The 20,581-nt window shown below is 46.2% G+C and overlaps 1 protein-coding gene across 1 annotated transcript in view; it reads left to right on the top strand.

The window, feature by feature from the left end:
• The window catches only part of SDK1 (sidekick cell adhesion molecule 1), a 660,854-nt gene that overhangs the window by 598,476 nt on the left and 41,797 nt on the right, over positions 1-20,581 (top strand). The gene's annotated exons all lie outside the window — the stretch shown is intronic.

The raw sequence follows: 20,581 nt of genomic DNA on the forward strand, positions 1-20,581 counted from the left end.
ACAGATTTAGGGTAGTCATGCTTCCCCTAATTTAGGGAGGTGAATAAAATGGAAGGCAGCAGTACAAATCCTTTGCTAACAAGCATGCACACACTGGTGCTTTCTCTCATCCAGCAGAGCTGCCCTGGATGAAATATAATGGAATTTTTAATTTTTTCTAGCAGCTGCTGCTGGAGGTGTATATTTCTGGGCAGGAAAGGGTGAAATATGCCAAGAACTACTTTCCTTTTGAACAGGTGATGAAGACACTTGTGGGAAGGGGAAAGTGACGTGTGTCATTATAACTGATGGTGACATTGACGACCTTCATGCTTCACGGGAGCTGATGCATCTGATTTTTTTTCTTTTTAATTTTTTTAATAATGAGCTCTGACAGCGGACTCGGCACAGGAAGCAAAAAGACACAGCCAAGGACTCAGAGATGCAGACCCTCTTCCCGGGAGTCCTGTATTGAAATGCTGCCTTGGCTGCTAACATCAACTTTTGGAAAAGTATCTGTCTTGCTTTCACTTTGTCTAATGAAAGTTGCAGTCTGGACAGTAATAGGACCATTTCTTCCCCTCCACCGCCTCCTGACTTGAATTTGCCCCCACAGTACAAAGCTTACAGAAGCCAAAGCAAATATCTTTTCCCACTATTACCTGTAATTATTTTCCTCTGCCTCCTTGCTGCAGCACCACAAATGTCCCTAGAGCTCATAAACTTGTGTATTTTTCATCCCCCTGCCCACCTGCATCTAAAACACTGATAGTGCACTCCAGAAGGCTTTGTTCCTGTCAATTACAGCAGGAAAAGCATTCAAATTCGTCTGGGAAGTGTCTGGACTAGTACAGACAGACAAGGAATAGAAACAGGCTAGGGAGTGCCAAGGACATGAATAGGAGATCGAGACTAGGAGGAACACAAGGTGCAGTGGGCGGGGGGGGCACTGAATATCTAGGTGGGAGAACAGGGACTGTGCTCAGGAAGGAGGAGTGGATAACAGCATTTTGGGGGCTGAAGGCTAAGTTCTAGACAATGCGGTGAGCTGCTCCCAGGAGGGTGTGTTCTCCCTTTGATTCTCGTTCTGCTATTGGAGGAAGATGTGAGTGCAAGGACTTATCCTCATTGGCTGTTTTCATCCCCTGATGTAAGCCCTCTCCAGTACTTTCAAATGTCCTTCCAGAATGGCCAATTTGGCATCATTTCCCCACACCCCCCAATTACTTTGAGGGAGAGGAGAGGGAATCTTCCCCCCCATCTCAAACCTCCCAGCCCTTACAGAAAAAGGGCTTCCTCTTGTTCGCTTTCCAGAATGTAGTTGAAATGATGCCTCTAGAGCAGAGGTCGGCAACGTTCGGCACGCGGCTCGCCAGGGTAAGCACCTTGGCGGGCCGGGCCAGTTTATTTACCTGCTGACGCGGCAGGTTCGGCTGATCGCGGCCCCCACTGGCCGTGGTTCGCCGTCCCGGGCAAATGGAGGCGGCGAGAAGCCGCGGCCAGCACATCGCTCGCCCACGCCTCTTCTCGCCGCCCCGGGACGGCGAACCACGGCCAGGGGGGGCCGCGAGCGGACGAACCTGCCGTGGCAGCAGGTAAATAAACTGGCCCGGCCCACCAGGGTGCTTACCCTGGCGAGCCTCATGCCGAACGTTGCCGACCCCTGCTCTAGAGAGAGGTCCCTGGAACCTTCTTGATAAAGGCCCAACAGGAAAACCAACACTTCAACACATTATAGCTGGCAACTTCAGTCACTCTAATTTGGCCCTCTTCGCTGTTTTCCCTCAATCTGTTTGGGGCATGTGTGTTGCAGCCATAGGTGCTGGAACTAGGGGTACTGGGGGTGTCTCAGCGCCCCCTGGCTTGAAGTGGTTTCTATCATATACAGGGTTTACAGTTTTCGTCAATGATTCTCAGCACCCGCCACTCTACAAATTGTTCCCGCGCCCCTGGTTGCAGGTGTGTGTGTGAATGACTGGGCGTCTGCAGATTAGAATTACAGTGCTGCCAGTGTTGCTGCAAGTGTTAATTGAACATTTCCACTCCAAACCCCATTTTGAGGGAGGTTAAATATCTTGGCCATTTCAAATGGCATCAGTTTAAAATGTAGGATGCAGTTTGTCAGCCTCGCTGCAGTTTTTCCTTCTGTTAAAGAGGTGGGGGTGGGGAACCGGTTTCATTTTGGTCAAGCTTTAAACAAAGTGCAGCTTACCTTAACACCCCCACTGCCTAAATAAATCTGTACTATAATATCTTGTACTGGCAGTGGGCCGATCCCTCTTGACATGTAGAAATACCAACCTTTTGGAATGTAGGAAGTATTTTAATTGTAAGAGTTACCTTCTGAACATGAGTAAAAGGCTTCTTTGGGTGAGGGGGCGGGGAATAAGAAGTATGTAAGATGTTGATTTTCTGTTTAAATCTGAAGGGGCTGCAGAGCTTTCATGGTGCACAGTGGTACTGGGACATTGCCATTACACAGTGGGGGGGAGGGTGCTGTTCTCCAGCAGAGACATTAAATCCTTCCCTCAGCTTCTTGAGTATGAAGAGGTTTCAGTTGACTCCTTCCACTTGCTGCCTAGTTTACCCCTCATCCCCCGCCCCATGCCACTCTGCTTTGCACAGGGGCCTAGCAACAGCAGCAGTACATCTGAAACTGACTAACAGTCTGGTCTCTGAAGCATTGTACTGGGGTTCAGAGTTAAGGATTGCGAGCTAGTTTCCCTGACATTGCTGCTTGAAAGAATGGAGTGAAATCGAAGCAGAAGAAGAAAGGAAAAACATAGGAAGGTGGAAAGAGAAAATGGAGGGAAGGTGAGTGTTCTATCTTGATTGGGGTTTTCCGTCACATACCTTTCTCCAACCTCTTATGCCTTATAAGAAGCCAATAAAATCATGGCTCTTATATCCAAATGGCATAGCCATCTGTGTGATCAGCCACTGGACTTTACAGGTATTGCCCTGTACCAGCATTTCTCTGATGATCCTGTCAGCTTCTGTGAAATGTTTTGTGGTTCCATAGTCTCATTCTGTACATGGGCATCACTCTGGATTTGCCTGCACTAAGCCCACATGAGACCTATAATTCACCATTGATGCAGCTTCACTTGTGGTAACACAGGTGTGGATAGTGCACAGCATCTCTTTGGACCCTGGAAGGTTGATGAAAACACCTGAGCCTTGCCTATGTTAGAGTTTTCACCACTGCACTGGAGTTGCATTGATGGTATGGATATGAATTGTACTCATCTAGACAAGGCTTATCTCTATTTCCTACTACCGTCACCCACCCAAGCTACTCTGTTAGAGGTAATTTTAGGATCTCACGCTCTTTGTAGGAGATCAAAGAGGTTTATTTATTAAACACCCAAACTGAGTAACTTCAGCTCTGTGGATGTTATAATGGAAAGGGGGAATCTAACCAGGCCAGTGCAAGCCCCTGGAAGAAGTGTCCTAATGTCAATGTGACAAAAAGATATCCCTGCAGGTTGCTGGGGACTTCAATCCATTGTCAAGAGAGGAAGGAAGGAACCAGGAGTTAGACTGCTGTCAAACCATGTTATTCTGCCATATAGAAAAAGGAATTTCAAAACAATGCATTGAAAAATGTCAGGATTGAGACATAGTTTTGATAGTTTTATCTGACATCTTTAATTCCCCATCAAGAATGCAGAGGCTTACTGAAATCATTTGCTATATTTTCATGCAGCAAGTAAAAGCAGCTGACTGAGCACCTCGTTAACAGCTCGTTAAGCTGTTAATATCAGTCATAAGCAGCCCTGGGTACAACACAATGCTTTATACAGTGCAGCAGTTTCTTGTTTAGCTCTGGCTTAATTGCCTCCTTCTATCATGTTGCGATGCAGGAAAGGTGTTAGTGTCCGAGCTAAAGGGATAAGCGTTTTTGATCAACAGAGCTTACCGTCTTTTCCCCTGTTATCATTTATTTATGTCCCATTGTACCATACTTTGCCATGCAACACTTGCCTGGACAATTAACTTACCTCTTACAAACCTGACAGTCCCCTGGCAGCTCTCAGCAAGGGCCAGCCGAAGACATAGACTGTAGCTACACTAGCGTTTTTTAGTAAAACTACCACCGTTGCACTACCACCAATGTAAGCAATTGTAGGAGCACTAGTTAAACCAGCTGACAGCATTCATACTGTTGTGTTGCCCTGATAGGAACTAAGTGCAGGGACAGAGGATGCTGTGGTGAAACTATTTGTGCCCAGTAAAGCTGCATCTGCACTAGGTCTCTTTGTTCTGTTTGTCCAGGGCCTACCACGATGGGTTCCTGGTCCATGACTATGGTCCCTATGTCCTACAGTAATACAGTAACAAACAATGGTAGGAAATGTGCTGGTGGATACATGGCCTTAATGAGAAAAGTAGCAAGACTCACTCACTGAAAGCAAAGAAATTAATTTCCCTTAAAAAAACACGAACAAGCTCTATTAAAATAAAATGGGCCATGTATTGCACAGATGAGGTTGGGGCTGTGACAGAACCACCTCTGCCTTTGGCTTATAACTCATATTCAAGCTGGGATAGGCTTTAGCGTTTGACTACGGTTGGCTCAAGGGTTAACATTGCAATCAGCTGTGTTTCCTCTCACTCTCCCCTGTCCTGCTCTGCTTGCACACACTCATCCTGGGATAAGTGAGCAAGGTACTGTGATGTTTCTCTTGCATACCTCAACTCCCTACGGTCCTGCCATCTCACTTTTCCTCCAGCGTGACTGCTGTGAACCTAGGCACAGGGGAATGGTGTTGTTTTTGCTTTCAGATTTCAGCATCCCAGCCATTGTCAGGCACTGAACTGAAGGTATTTATCAGGGATTGAAAGTAAAAAGGCCTCGATTTTCCTCATGAAAATTTGAATTAGCAACCAAATGAAATTATATGGTCATAGCAAGCGCAAATATTCAATTGAGTGCAAGAATGTTACAGTGAAAAAACTCCAACCCCCAGAAAATGCAGAGCTTAGTCTTTCCCCATCTGGACCCCAAACTTCTCCAGTCACATTAGCCTCGTAGCAATCCTGCAGCCTCAAATGAACCATATTTGGCTGCTGAACCCTAAATGAGCCAAAATTGAGACCTCTTGCCTGATTCACTTCTAATTTTGGAGAGAGTCTGCCTTAGCTCCTGATCTTCCCTATTAATTTTGAGACTGATATGATTTTTTTTTATGTAGTGCTGTAGCCTCGTTGGTCCTAGGATATTACAGAGAAAAGGTGGGTGAGGTAATATCTTTTACTGGACCAACTTTTGTTGGTGAGCGAGACAAGCTTTCAAGCTACACAGAGCTCTTCTTCAGGTCTGGGAGTGTGGCTGCTAGATACAAAGTGGAACAGATTGTTTAGCATCAGTGGTTAACACATGTTTCAAGGGACTATTCAAGGTGGAGTGGCCTTTTAACACCCCTCCAGTCATAGGAAGGAAAGGAAGGGAGGGAGAAGCAGCTGAGGGTGTGTGTGGTTGTTAGTGGGTTACAGATTGTTGTAATATGCCATAAATCCAGTGTCTCTATTCAGTCCATGATTTTTAGTATCTAGCAAAGTTTTGAAATATTTGTGGGTTTTGAAATTTGAGTGTAAGGTGGAGTATGTAAAATCAGGCTTATAATCAGGGCTGGCTCTAACTTTTTTGCCGCCCCAAGCAAAAAAAAGAGTGCCGCCCTCCATAGCGCCGCCATACATACCCCCTCAGCACCGTGCTGCCACCCTCCCCCCCGCGTGGAGGGCCGCACCACCAAACCCCCCCAGCGCTGCGCCACCAAACCCCTCTAGCCCCCTGCAGAGCGCCGCGCCAACGAACATGCCAGCCCCCTGCGGAGCGCCGCTGAACCCCCCCCCAACCCCCTGCGGAGCACCGCACCACCAAACCCCCCCAGTCCCTCGCGGAGCGCCACCGAACACGTCAGCACCCCACAGAGCGCCGCTGAACCCCCCACGAAGCACTGCCGAACACCCCACCCCCCCGCGGAGAGCCGCACTGCCGAACCCTCCCGCCGCCACACACACCTCCCACGGAGCACCACCGAACCCCACAGCCCCCCGCGGAGCGCTGCCGAACCCCCCCCAGCTCCCTGCGGAGCGCCGCTGAACACCCCCCTCCCCCGGAGTGCCACTCCGCTGAACCCTCCCGCCACCACACACACCTCCCGCCGAGCACCGCTAAACACCCCCACCGCCGAGCTGCGCTGCCGAACACACACACACACCCCCGCGGAGCGCCACACCGCCGAACCCTCCCGCCGCCACACACACCTCCCGTGGAGCACCGCCAAACCCCCCCCGTGGAACTCCCCCAGCTCCCCGCGGAGTGCCGCCGAACCCCCCAGCCTCTGCGGAGCGCCGCTGAGCACTGCTGAACACCTCTCACACCGCGGAGTGCCACGCCGCCGAACCCTCCCGCCGCCACACACACCTCCCGCCGAGCGCCGCTAAACACCCCCACCGCCGAGCCACGCTGCCGAACACACACACACACCCCTGCGGAGCGCCCCGCCGCGCCGCCACCCCCCCCCCCCGGAGCACCGCTGCCAAATCCCCCCCTCAGCCGCCAAAACAAAAACAACCCACCCCACTCCCAGCGCCGCCCGACCGAAACCCCCCCCCAAATAAAAAACCCTGAGCACCCCCCGACACCCCAAGATTGGCCGCCCCTTACCAGGTGCCGCGCCAAGCACGTGCTTGGTCGGCTGGTACCTGGAGCCAGCCCTGCCTATAATGGGAAGAACTAAAGACCATCACAAACCTCACCACTTTTCTTTCACCTGGCATTTGCTAGTATAAACACATAGCAACAGGTATAGATATATTAAAAACAACAATCCACCTCCTGCCCACACACACAACCAAACCAGTACACTCCACTGTGCCTCTCCCTCTGGGGAGAAGAGGAGAGAACAAACAATGCTTGAAAGATGTTAGTCAGACAGCTGAACTCACTTCTGGAAGGTGCTCAGATACTATGGTAATGAGGGTGGCATAAGAACCTACATAGAATGAAATAGAACTCAGCTGCAGCCTTAACGATTTGAGGGGCCAGCAGGGTCAAGGTGAGGAGTAGCTTCATTTGCTGTGAGGATGGAGTTTCCATGCAGACTAAGTAGTCTTTGTGGCTTAAATATGTACATACATTCTCTCATAGTGCAAAGTACCATAGGGTCACGTCACAATAAATAGTCAGGGCAGCACCAGACTCTTCCCTGTGTGGGAGCTGGGATGGGCCTTAGCCCCCCTCACCATGATGCCTGCTTCTCTCCATGGGCTCCAGCCCCTGCTCCTCCCCCCTCCCCCCGAGGTCTCTCCCCATGGCCCCATCAGAGGCCAGAAGCCAAAGCCGGGCAGTGCTCGCAGCCAGTAAGAGTTGCCTTGGCAGGGGGACCCCGCTCTGGGGCTGGCAGAGCCTTCAGGGTCCGGGGCTCTCTACAGTTGCTCTCCAGGACTCCGAGGGCTCTCTCAGCCCCAGAATTGTGTCCCCCCTGCCGAGGTGATGCTTATCGGGGTCCGGGGAGCAGAAAGTGTAGAGAGCCCTGGACCCTCCACCTGCCCTGGATGGCATGCCCTGGCAGGTGGGGACATAGGCCAGGGGCTGCTTTTGGGCATCCCTGCCCAGACTTACTTCTCCGCTGCTGCTCCACTGCTCTCTCCACTCTGCCTTCAGAGCTGGGTGGCTGGAGAGTGGCAGCTGCTACGGGATGGCGGGGGGGCCTAAGGCAAATTTTGGGGTGGCTACAACTCCCCCCACATCCCCACCAGCACCGCCCCTGTGAATAGAACCCAGAACATAAGAATCATTGGCCAGCAAACATCCTCCGCATTCCGCCATCTTCACACAGCCTTGAGAGGCGCGCCATACCGCATCCCGTCCAGTCAGCCACATTGTCAAACCACACTTTCTGTGGGCATCCCCAAGCACCTGGCACCAGATCCTGCAAAACTTACTGTGGCAATCTTCCTCTGCTCATCAGACCCAATGTCTTGCAAACTCACGTTTTCTTCTTTGGCTTAAATGGAGAAATGCTGTTAGAAGATACTGTACATTACCATTATGTGAAACATGAAGGGCTTCAGATCCAAACCATAACTATGCTTTCCAAAGCCATGAAGGTGGCTAGTCACCCAATTATTGCTAGAGGACATACCATGTTTGTATGTGAGAACAAAGAACTATATAGCACACAGTGTCACTGAATAATGCATTCATTTGGTGTGTTCAAGACGAAAAGTCATTACTTTTTCTCCAATCTATTAACCAAAAGGTGCTTGTGGACAGCCCAATACTCTGTTAATAGCACCATATTTGAGACTCTGGTTTGGCCCTTTATTCCTAAGGTGTCAGGAAATGAGACTGCTATAGACACAGCCCACAGTGGGTAGTGGGGAAGGGTGTAGCAGTTCTTGGCATGGGTGACTCATGGGAGGGACACAAAGGGGGACACCAGCTAAAGGGGGGCATGTGACCCACCATGTGACCCTAGCATGTGACTCCTCCCTGCCCCCAGCCTGGGTGCCCGCGCCCTCCTCATCCCACATTACCAGAGGGGGGAGCTCTGTCCTCCTACTGCACTGGATACTGATTTCAGGCAAAAAGAGGGTGGCCCCACACCGACAACTCCTCCAGAGTGGCTGTACTGCCCCCAGCCCTTCCACGTGGCTGCGTCTCCTGGGGTCTGTACAGCCCCGCCAGAGGACAGGGCTGGTGGCTTGAGGCGGTACCAGTACAGCCATGCCGGAGGAGCTGCCTGCGTGGGGTGCTGGCTCCTGGGAGCGGCAGTCCCACATTCTGCTCCATTCGCCGCTGCAGTTCCCAGGAGAGCCCTGCCGTTCAGTTCAGTGCTAAACAGAACCGCAGGGCTCTCCTGGGAACCGCAGAAGCAAAAGGAGCAGAACATGGGGCCGCCTGGTGGCCCCACACCAGCAGCTCCTCCGACGCAGCTGTACTGGTACCAGCCCCAGCCCTGTCCTCCGGCGGGGCTGCACAGACTCCAGGAGATGCAGCTGCATGGAAGGGCTGGGGGTAGGGGGAGGGCAGTACAGCCCCGCAAGAGGAGCTGTCGGTGGCCCCACATTCTGCCCCTTTTGCTGTTGCGGTTCCCTGCTGACTGTGCCCACCCCCACCAGGCATCTAGAGAGGAGCATGTGACCCTATTGATCCTCCCAGGCATTGCCTTTGGGTCTTGGGGTACCCAAGGCTATGTGTCATCTTGTTACCTCCTGCCTCTAGCAAGAGGGAGTCTTGCCAGTGAGAGCTGGGTGTTAGCTCCCCAACACCACCAGCCTATGCCAGCCCTGTCTTTGCCTTGCAGGTTAAGATTTTTAAGAGCAGGTTAGACAAACACCAGTCAGGAATGGTCTAGATAATACCTAGTCCTGCCATGAGTGCAGGGGATTGGATAGATGACTTCTTGAGGTCTCTTCCAGTTCTATGATTCTGTGTCCCTGACTCCCCTTAGATCATTCCCCTGTGATATCCAGCTCCTGACACTGGCTCCTCACAGAAATCCCAGATCATCTGCCCCCAAAGGAAGTGTCCTCAGTTTACTGGTTTTACTGTAAATCATCACTCCTGTATCACACACAGGACTTGTGAACACTTGTAATAAAACAAAAGAAAGTTGATTTAAGAAAGAATAGAGATTCCACTACAAACAAGAGAGAATGATAGAAACAAATGGTTATAATATAAAACAAAATCATAAAACACGGACTAAGGCCTACACGGTTACCTTTCCCATCTAATGAAGTAGGTTTTCCCCTTCTGAGTTCAGCCTGTTGCAGAGCTGGCTTGCTTCTCAGGAACTAGGATCCAATCATTCATGAAACACCCCTGCTCAACAAGATGTCTCCGCAGTGAAAGAATGCAGTGTCTTTTTCCACCCTGTGACACGTTGAGTGGATCTTTTACCTTTATTCCCGGACAGGGCAATCCCCTGTCTGTTATAATGTTTCTTTTTACCTTCAACTCCTGTCGATTGTTTGCAGCTGTCTTTGATGGTTTTCCATTTACTGTTCTAGGATGGAGCAAAGGTAGGCAACTGAACCTTGCATTAATTACCTCATCTGCTGATCAGGGAGAGGTGACATATCCCTCCCGCTTGAATGGGCCATCAATGAGACTAACTTTTACCCCAAGCCCATAAGGCATAGTTTCAATAAACCTTCAGAGTTACAAACGCCTCAGGAATGGAGGTTGTTTGTAACTCTGAACAAAACACTGTGGTTCTTTCAAACATTTACAACTGAACATTGCCTTAATACAGCTTTGAAACTTTACTATGCAGAAGAAAAATGCTGCTTTTAACCATCTTAAATTAAGTGAAACAGAGACAGGAACAGTTTACTTACCTTGTCAAATCTTTTTTTAAACTTTCCCTTTATTTTTTAGTAGTTTACATTTAACCCAGTATTGTATTGCACAGTATTTGCTTTTTTTCCCCCTCTGCTGCCTAATTGTGTTCTTTTAGTTCCAAATGAGTTGTGTGGTTGACCAGTCAGTTCACACTATGCTTCATTGATAAATACCATGAAAGTGATGTTTGAGGCAGGAGTTGCTTGTAAAGAACAGTGAACCCTTTGTCTGTTGGCACCAATGGGTCTCTGCATCACAAAGGATGTGCCATTGTGTTGCTCTACAAGTTGTTCTACAGATGACTATGTAGGGAACAGTCTGGCTATGGCAGAAATTTGAACTACCTGATGTAACAGTATTTTCCATCTTTAATGTCTGAGATACAGAAGTGGTGCTGACTGATGTGATAGGAACCCCATCCATTTTCCTTAGACTGAGAGACAGCCCTCTTGACATAGGGTATTAAGGGAGTGAGAGGAAACTGAGGAAGGTCAGAGGGATTCTAAGGTTTCCCCTCTACTCCAGGAGTTGGCTTTTATACCAACACTCTTTAGTATTTAATGTATGGTTTTATACTTCATTTTACACTGGCTTTGGTTTGTTAGTTTTATCCTGTAGCCCTGACCCTCCTAGCAAGTGTGTCTGGGATGATGAGGTGAAGGAGGGATCCTTTCATTCGGGAGGATGAAGGGAAAAGAGCAGAAAGGAATCATTTTAAAATGTATATTCTGCTGTGACTGAATGGTGCACATGTATTCTAATTTCCCTTTGATTTTGATAGGAGAAAAGATTACATGTAAAGATTGCAGCTGTTTTAGCTCCCCCTAGTGACACTTTGAGCTGTACTAATCCCTAGCAAACGAAATTTTCAAAGATCAAGGACAGGATGGATTTTGAAGCTTGGGTCTGTAATTAACAGTCATTTAATTGAATGATATAGTATTCAGTATTGCCATCTGCAAGAAATTGAAAATCATGATTTGGACCCCCCAAAAGCCATGAAATTTAAACAATATATATGTCGTATTTTTTAGTCTTCTAATTTGTGAGCTCCTCCTGCCCATCCCCAGTGCATGTGCGTGCATGTGTGTGTGACAATTAGTGTTGACACTCTCCCAAATATATTGGGTAAAGTGATTTTGGTCGGTGTTGTAGGAGCTCTCACCCCCACATCTGCCTATCCCCTACCATCAGTTCTGTCCCCCCAGCCTCTCCCTCAGTTCAGCCGCATCCCATCAGTTCAACCCCTCCCACTCCATTGTTCCCACCCCCTCAGTTCAGACCTCTCCCAGTCGCCCCATCAGTTCAGCCCCTCTCAGTTCAGCCTCCTGCCCATCTTCACCAGTGCTCCTCCTGGGTTTCTACACACACACACACACACACACACACACACACAGCAGGCCTGGGGGCTGCTGCAGGGTTCCTCTCCCCATTTCAGGTCTGTGGGGGGCAGCTCCAGGGGCTCCTTCCTGTCTGCCCCTTCCCTGGCCAGGAGCTGCAGTGGGGAGGAGCAGAGGTGCCAAGTAGGATGACCAGATGTCCCGATTTTATAGGGACAGTCCTGATATTTGGGGCTTTTTCTTATATAGGCTCCTATTACCCCCCACCCCCGTCCCAATTTTTCACACTTGCTGTCTGGTCACCCTAATGCCAAGGAGCAGAGGTGAGCAGAGAGACTCTGCTGGCTTGCAGCAAGGATGAACTTCAGGAGGAGGCTGGAGCTTCTCGCGGCATTGTGAGCCGGCTTCAGCCCCCATCACTCTCAGAAAAATGGCAAGAGTTGGCAACACTGATTACTAGGAACATTTCCTACATTCTTAAATTCTGGCTATTCTCATGCTTTGCTAACTTCCCTGACAGGGTCCTGAGATACCCTAACTGCCTCTAGAGGGAGCTAAAACCACCTGTTTTCAATGACATTCTTGAGTAGAGAAATCCATATATTGGCTTACAAGGTAAAGCAGGTCAATACTGTGGAAGCTGGGACCCTTTCCTGGTTGATACAGACAGACCCACACATGGATGATACAATATATATTTGGATAACAGCTCTCACATCTCCGTGATACCAAACAGACCTGGACACCTATCCTGATGAAGAGCTGCACAGCCTCTCCTTAATAGAAATATATATGCACCCCTTATATACCCATAAGCATGTGAAGTCTGTGGACCTTATTCTACTCTCACTCCTACTGGTTATACACCACTGCAACACTACTGACTTCAGCAGAGTATTAGAGAGACAAGGTATGTGAGGTAATATCTTTTATTGAACCAACCTTGATGAAAGAGACAAGCTTTCAAGCTTACACCTTGCTCTTCAACCTGAAGAAGAGGTCTTTGTAAGTTTGAAAGCTTGTGTCTTTCACCAACAGAAGTTGGTCCAATAAAAGATAATCCCTCACCCACCTTGTCTCTGTAATATCCTGGGACCAAACCGGCTACAACAACACTACATTCAGTGGACTGTAACAAGTTGACACTGTTTGCATGAAACACCCCATTCTGTTAGCAGATGTTGATCCTGCTAATAAATATTAAACAAATGCTGCTGACTCACTGATGTAGGTGACTCATTACCCCATCTGGATATAAAGGTAGTGGGAGTGGTCCTCTACAAAGACAGGAACTAGGATGTGGGATGAGCAGGGAGAATTGGGGAGGCAGGCAAGCCTGAGGAGAAGACTTGAACAGAACTTTGTTAATTTCTTGGTTAATAAAGCCAGACCCCGGGAAGGATGTGAGTTTTGACTCCCCACAAGGATAGACTTTGTTTTAAAGCAGATCAGAAAAGGCACCTTCTCCCATGGCGTTATCCTAATTTATCCTAATTTATACTGGTGTAGAAAAGGAGAGGAGAATTGGGCCAGTATGTTCACACAATGTCAAACACCCAGCAGTGTCTTTGCCGTATATTCTTGCATACTTGAACAACCTTCAATACATCCTTGGGGCTGAATTCTGAATTGTGCTCTCAGCGGAGCTGACTGTACTCTCATTTACACAAGTTTCACACTGATTTAACTCCACTGACTTTAGTGGAGTTAATCCTAATTTACATTGATGCAACTGAGAATGGATTTTGGCCTTTGGGTTTAACCCTGTCTATTCATTTGTAGATACCTAATGTTTGTAAGACTGTTATTGTTCCTCCCAAGCATACTGCTGACATCAAAGGAGAAAAACAAAGAGAAAAAGAATAAGATACGTTTTATTCTTTCCCTTCCATCCGTTTCCCATCTGCTCTGTGCCAGGTCTGGAGATAGTTCGATTGTTCCATAGGAGGTGTTCCTTTTGGTCCGGACTATATGCAGCCTTTTGACTGACAGCCCCTTTGGCCAATGAGATAATCACTTTTAGTTCTTTATTAAGGAAGTAGAATCACATGTTTCAGCAACAGCAGAAAAAGGTACACCCTGTCTTTGTGGAGTGAAAGTAGTTCCTTGCGAAAATGCATATACAATGTTTGTGATTATTTGTGCCCAGTACTACTACATGAGTCACTCAGGCGTTTGCTCCGGGCATTATAATCATAGTAACTTGTGATTCCCCCAGGCAATAACTGACCCCTTAAGATATGTGTTTACAGATGACTCAGTGGAAACTGTGATGCCCACTTTAAAAGATCAGTGAGCATTCAGGAGAGAGAACATAGCAGCCCCACCTTAAATGGAAATGGAAGGCATTGAGAGGGGAAGGAGCTGGTGGAAGAAAATTACCTCTGCTTGACTCACCCTCTATTTTACAAAGGGTCTTAACAAACTAATCATATTTGTTGGATTTTTGTTGAGAAATGATTGCCCTTAAATCTGGGGCTGTGGGAATTCTATTCCACTTCTGGTCCTGTTTCATCTGTTATCCAAAAGCTTTCTAATATAAACTTGATCTACAATACAATGAACATGATCTCAGTCTCTCTCTCTCTCTGTACACACGCTCAGAACATACGTGTTTTTAACTCAAAACATTGCGGGACACACTTCCTGGTACCACTAAAACAGCTGGGGACATTGTATTTACTTATTATTTAGAGCAGCTTTTACTTACTTTTTTTCATGCTTTCTGTGTCCTATAAAAATGCATTAGAAGAGCAAAGACTGTATCTGCATATTCTTCAAGTGCAGAATACAAAGGAGGGGACTGGCTTGGTCACAGGCCAGGATGCTGAAGCTACAGCAGATGCTCTAGGGTCCCAAACACTCTTCTCCCCAGGGTACATTCTCTTCCTCCTCAAACCCCTGCCTAGGAGTGTATGCATGTCTATATTATTACATATATAAAATTAATATTGAACTTGTGTACTTCGAGGGACATCGCCACATAATTTAGTCCCGAAATGTGATCTACCTCAAAATAGCTAGAATTGGTTGGAGAACATCCTCTAGATTCTGAACATATGTTTCTAAATGACAGGTTTCAGAGTAACAGCCGTGTTAGTCTGTATCCGCAAAAAGAAGTGGGCTGTAGTCCACGAAAGCTTATGCTCTAATAAATTTGTTAGTCTCTAAGGTGCCACAAGTACTCCTGTTCTTCTTTTTATGTTTCTAAAGGATCCCATTCTGTCCGTGAAAAACTGCTTCATCTCTGGCTGTTTCTATAACACAAACTAACTAATCATCCTAGTTACACAGCTATGGTAATAGCGTCAGTTGTTGCTGGAGGAGACCCAATAAATAGTATGACATACCACACCTTCATTCCACAAAGGTGCCAGCTTTGATTGCCCAGTAAAAAATTTTCCCAAGAACTATCTTGGTGCTGTCTCCCATGCTGTCCCTTATGCATGGGAGGAGCTACTGGAACATTTGAAAAGCTGTCTCTTTGTCCTCCTTTAATTTACCTCCTTAAAACCTTCCTCTGTTGTGATGCCAGCAAAAACTCCACAATAATTAGGCATCTGGTATGCTGAGACCACTGCTTATCATGCTGATCTCTGTCATCTCATAGCTTCCTTGTGCTCCTGCCCCTTTGTCTGGGTTTTTTTTAATCCACCTGTTCTCTGCAGTCTTATATTGTAAAACCTTTAGGAAAGTGGATATCTTTTTTATTATATGTTTGTACAATTCGTAACACAATGGGATCCTGACTTCTAGATGTTAGTGTCATACAAATAATGATTAGAGGGGAATAAAAACAGCCAGGTTAATTTCAAGCTCTTGTTGAAGAACAGAAAAAAATAAATAACGCTCACTTGATAAAAAAGGATCAGATGTGTTAGCAAAATAGAAACACAGAATTGTTTGAAACTTGTGGACTCAAAGAGAATTATGTTAAATAGCATGCTGCAGTCCATCTTTGTTTCATTGCATCCCTCCCCTTAACTTTTATATGAGTGTTTTCTGTTTAAAAAGCAAACTCCTGAGGGCAAGGTTTTTGTCCTACACTTTTGTCCTGTAAATTGCGTAGCATAATATTGACATTATATAAACAATAATAAAATCAGTAGAGAGAAATTCTCAGCTACCCACAAATATCACAGACACAACAGTAGCAGCAGGGTGCGTTTCATAAAGAAAGTTATTATGTTTAAACAATAAATCACAAGGATTTGTAGCCTATGGAGTGCTACAAAGCATCGTAGCAACTGTCACTAAGAAAAGAAATGAAAGGCCAACTGCAACATCATATTGGTGAGAAGTTCCACATGCCACACAGCCTTGAGAGGTAACACCCCACACTAACAAGAAGTAATGCTGGGCTACATATGCAACTATGTTTTGTTGTGGTGTTGTTGGGTTTTTTTTTTTTTTTTTGTAATTCTCCCATCATTCGAGTAGATTGTAAAGCCAGAAGGGACCACTGTAATCATATATCTAGTCTGACATTCTGTATAACACAGGCAATAGGGCTTTTCTCAATTAATTGCTGTTTGAACTAATGCAGAGCTTTTAGAAAAACATCCAATCTTCTTCTAAAAATTGCCACTGATGGAGAATCTACCACAACCCTGGGTAAATTGTTCCAATGATTAATTGCTTTCATTGTTTAAAAAAAAAAAAAGTGCTCCCCATCTCCAGTCTTAATTTGTCTGACTTTAACTTCCGGTCATTGGATCTTGTTGTACCTTCATCTACTAGATAGAAGAGATTATCAAATTGTTGTTCCCCGTGTAGGTACTTTAAACTGTGATCAAGTCACCCCTTAACCTTCTCTTTGGTAAGCTAAATCGAGAGACTCAAGGAGCTCGATGGCTGTAAGGCATGTTTTCCAATCCTATAATCATTCTTATGGCTCTTCTCTGAACACTGCAATTTATCAACCTCCTTCTTGAACGGTGGACACCAGAACTGGACATAGTGTTCCAGTAGCATTCGCACTAGTGCTAAATACAGAGGTAATATGACCTCCCTACTTCTAGTCAATAGTCCCTGTTTATTTGTCCAAGGATCATATTAGACCTTTTGGCCACAGTGTCACACTAGAAACTCATGCTGAGCTAATTACCCGCCATGACCCTCAAGTCTTTTTCAGAGTCACTTCTTCCAAGGATTGAGTCCCCCATCCTGTAAGTATGGCCTACATTCCTGGGACCTAGATGTATAAATTTACATTTTGCCATATTAAAACATATATTGTTTGCTTGCTTCCAGTTTACCAAATGATCCAAATCTCTCTGGATCAGTGACCTGTTCTCTTCATTATTTACTGCTCCCCTAAGTTTTGTGTCATGTGCAAACTTTATCAGTCATTATTTAATGTTTTCTGACAGGCGAATGATAAAAATGTTAAATAGCAGAGAGTCAAGAACTGATCCCTGCGGGACAGTACTGGAAACACACCTGCTCGATGATTCCTCATTTACAGTTGCATTTTGAGACCTGTCAGTTAGCCACTTTTTAATCCACTTAATGTGTGCCATGTTCATTTTATATCAGTCTATTTTTTATCAAAATATAATTCAGACTTATAATATAAGTCACATGCCTAACAGGAGTTTAAGTATATTGCATCAACAGTGTTACCTTTATCAACCAAACTTGTAATCTCATCAAAAAAGATACCAAGTTAGTTTGACAGGACCTATTTTCCATAAACCCCTGTTGATTGGCATTACTTATATTACCCACCTTTAATTCTTCATTAACTGAGTCCTGTATTAGCTATTCCGTTATTTTCCCCGGGATTGATGTCAGGCTGACCAGTCTATTTACCCAGCGTGTCCTCTTTACCCTTTTTAAGCACTGGCACATCATTCGCTTTCTTCTAGTTCTCTGGAGCTTCCCCAGCGTTCCAAAAATTACTGACAATCAGTGTTAATGGCCCAGTGCAACTCTATCAGTGCTAACAATACAGGAAACTCTATTGTAGCCCGGCCACTGAGTATTTTAACCACCATGTTATCTAAAGGTGATTGGCACTTGCAGCTCCCGTTGACTTTGCTGTGGGCCAAAAATTAGGCCACTTACATTTTAGGTGTCCAAATATAAATGTAGGTGTCAAACTTTAGGCATCCATGTTAGTAAATTTTGGCTCTAGCTTTCACCTTTTTGTGTCTCCATGTGGTATTGTTGATTTGCTGGCCTTGTGTGATTCTGTTGGCCTCATCCCAATCCATAATTAGTATTATTATTGTATTAATCAATTATACAATCTGCTCATTCAACTCCTTACTCTGTCTCTGTGTTGCTGAGCGAGTCTTTAAAGGCAGCAGCCTCAAGGTGAACTGAAATCCTATTCAAAAAATAAGCGCTTGCAAAAAGCTACTTGAGATCCCAAAACAGAATACATGTGGAGACTTAGAAATGACAACTAAATACATTTTTCAGAGGAATTGAAATGCTTTTTACTGGCCAAGTGCTGGGTTCAGACCCTCGGGGTTCTGTGTCTCTCCTGATAAAGTTGATAATGTCACTAACACCTAAACCAATGTCAGGGAAGCAGTTCCCATTCTGCTTTATGTTTTAGTGAGACTAGCAGCTATGAAAAACACAGAGCCCTGAAATCTTGAACTGAATTCCTAAAAGGTAAAAGGCCTTTCAGCTCACCTTTAAAATGTGTTTGCTTGTACTGGTAAAATCTGCCCATGCATTCAGTGAAGGTTTTGGGGTCTCAAACAGGAGTGATTTTAGGGATGTGTTTCATTCTTTTTTAAACATTTCACTTCGCCCAGAGCATCAGGCATGTGTAGCACTATTCTGCTGTCCCTGTTTATTTCAACAGGAAATCTGTGCATGTAGGGCAGGGGTCGGCAACGTTCAGCACGCGGCTCGCCAGGGTAAGCACCCTAGCAGGCCGGCCCAGTTTATTTACCTGCTGACGCGGCAGGTTCGGCCGATCGCGGCCCCCACTGGCCGCGGTTCGCCATCCCGGGCCAATGGGGGCAGCGAGAAGCGGCACAAGCAAGGGATGTGCTGGCCGCGGCTTCCCGCCGCCCCCATTGGCCCAGGACGGCGAACCGCGGCCAATAGGGGCCGCGATCGGCCGAACCTGCCGCATCAGCAGGTACATAAACTGGCCCGGCCCGCTAGGGTGCTTATCCTGGCAAGCCGCATGCCAAACGTTGCCGACCCCTGATGTAGGGAGAGCGAAGCATCAGAGTTTGAAAGTTGGACAGCGAGACAGACTCATATGGCACCAAACCAAACATAATTTGCATGACATCAGGATTCTGGGGCTGTAAATAGGAGAGTCGGGGTGGAATGATCACTGGCATTTTTAAGCGTGTTGTCTAGACATGCTCTGAAAAGAGTTCTATGACACGGTTAAAATGACAGGAGTCTGTGTATGCTGTTGTTTGCAGCATTGGAGCTGCACTGGTTCTAGCCCAGCACTGGGAATTTGAAGAAGAATGCTAGTGTAGATGCAGCCTCAAAGTACAATCTCTCTGTCAGTACAAGACATCCAGTTGTGTCACTACATAGGACAAAAGTAGATTGTAAAACTGATCCGTTTTTCTCTGTGGTTATGCATATTTCTGTTTTCTCCAATTTGTCATCATCGCCAGACCTCAAAGATGAATTTGCAGGGTTTCTATTGTATGAGATGCTTGGTTGTGTGCTCTGATGTGTGGTATAAAGCCCTCCGCATCTGAGAGTTTCAGGTCTAAGGTAGCAACATGAAGTTGAACTGAACATAGCCATCAGGTGAGCTTGCTGCTATGTTCACATCACCAGTGAAATCTAGAAGAGGGGTTGGATTGCAGAGCAGCAATTGGATGAGTTTGCTTGATTAAACAAGCCCAGCTTGTGTTTTATTTACACCCATTCTCACCTCCTGCATTTGACACATCCAACTGGAAAAAAGAGGCTAAAAAATAATAATAAGCAAACAGTTTTAACTGAACACCGGGATAATGACCCTGCTCAGTTTTGCCTTTCACGTTTTAATTGTACAACAATAAGTTTGCAATAGGGTTGCCGATGGCAAACATGCAAAAGACATTAACTGTATTTATGTTTTGGATTATTAATGTGGCTGTTAAAATTCCTCCAGTTAGTTTTGATTGAATTGTTTTTTGTAGGTTTTTGTGCGATTCTGTCGTTTAATGGAGCGGTAAATAAGAATTTCTGATAATGAGCCCAAGCATCTGTCACAACAACCTGGTGCTGGTTATTAACATTTCCATTAACGGCAGGGTGGGCAGTGATAATATGGGAAACCACACAGTTAGAACAAAATAAATAGTTGGTGTCAGGCTGAGTGGGTGTTAATTACTGTTTTATTTTATAACCCTGGAAGGCGGGGGGGTAGAGGGAGAGTCTGACTTATGAAGGTCATTCTCTCTAAAGAAAGAGCTCTCTAGAGGCACAGATAACCAGGGCTATCTTACTTGGGTGGTGAATATTTTATCACATCTGTTTACAATCTATAAATGGGCAGGGAGCTCAGACACTGTGGGCAAAGGCTGCAGTACCATCTGCTCATGCACAAGGAGAAGGTAGGAGTGGTATTGTTTTATGCCCTGCCCTCTACTTCCCATTCTGGGAACTCAAACAGGACATGTTTCGACATCTTTTCTGTATCAAGAACATGTGCTGTTTGTTAAGAGCTGCCATAGGCTAAGACAGCGGATCTAGAAAACAGACCATCCATGCCAGTCACTTGGGAAGATGTTCCACTTCCCCTGAGCTGGATCACAGCAAAGGGAAAAGATTGTGTGACCCAGATGCGCACAAAGAGGAGAGATTAGTTTTCTGGTATGGTGCAATGCAAAGAAGGAGAAATGGCAAGCATGTGAATAAATTACACATTCAGGCAGAAAGAGACAAAATTCGAGTCTGTGTTTATGTTTGAAGA

This window comes from Malaclemys terrapin, chromosome 10 (assembly GCF_027887155.1).
Source record: "Malaclemys terrapin pileata isolate rMalTer1 chromosome 10, rMalTer1.hap1, whole genome shotgun sequence".
In the NCBI taxonomy this organism is placed as follows: Eukaryota; Metazoa; Chordata; order Testudines; family Emydidae; genus Malaclemys; species Malaclemys terrapin.